The 544-nt window shown below is 31.8% G+C and overlaps 2 protein-coding genes across 3 annotated transcripts in view; one reads left to right on the top strand and one right to left on the bottom strand.

Annotated features, from left to right (window-relative positions):
• LOC106870223 (monocarboxylate transporter 12) overlaps positions 1-492 on the bottom strand; it is a 104,060-nt gene extending 103,568 nt beyond the window's left edge. For both annotated transcript variants that reach the window (XM_052967205.1, XM_014916236.2), the window contains exon 1: positions 298-492. The gene's annotated coding sequence lies outside the window, so the exon portion shown is untranslated. The remainder of the gene's footprint in view (positions 1-297) is intronic.
• The window catches only part of LOC106870222 (EEF1A lysine methyltransferase 1), a 318,548-nt gene that overhangs the window by 129,894 nt on the left and 188,110 nt on the right, over positions 1-544 (top strand). The gene's annotated exons all lie outside the window — the stretch shown is intronic.

Genomic DNA, 544 nt, shown 5'->3' with positions numbered 1-544 from the left:
ATATAAATGTGTAGAAAATGCGAGAGAAAGAGAGAAGAAAGGAAAGACAAAAAGACAGAAAGAGAAAAATGTAAAGGAAGTTAAAGAAAAGAGGAGACGAAGTGTTAAAGTATTAAAAGTTTGTCCGGCAACAGAAAAGCTAACCCAAAAGCTAAACAAAAGAAATGAACTTTTTTTCCATTTCCATTAGCACAAAATTTTGACTAATTAGAAATGAAAAAAAAAAAAAAAAAAGTTACATAAATCCTAATTTTATTTGCATATGGATGCATGCGTTTATGGGATCTAAAAGCTTACCTTAGTCTCTTTTTGAAGTGTAATTTGCTGTCGATAGTGGTTTAGTAAACACGACAATGTTGCGCGATGTATGTAAATGAGTGTTACAGAGCGATATGATACGTTTGCTAAAAGTGTGCGTGTTTCGTTAAAAACGACTAAAACGTTAGAGAGCACACAAAACTTATCTGAAGCTTCTTCACTTTTTCTTTCTCTTTTTACTACTACTACTACTACTACTACTACTACTACTACTACTACTACTACT

The sequence above is a fragment of the Octopus bimaculoides genome, chromosome 4, assembly GCF_001194135.2.
Source record: "Octopus bimaculoides isolate UCB-OBI-ISO-001 chromosome 4, ASM119413v2, whole genome shotgun sequence".
NCBI lineage: Eukaryota > Metazoa > Mollusca > Cephalopoda > Octopoda > Octopodidae > Octopus > Octopus bimaculoides.
This window is presented reverse-complemented; position numbering and strand designations above follow the sequence as displayed.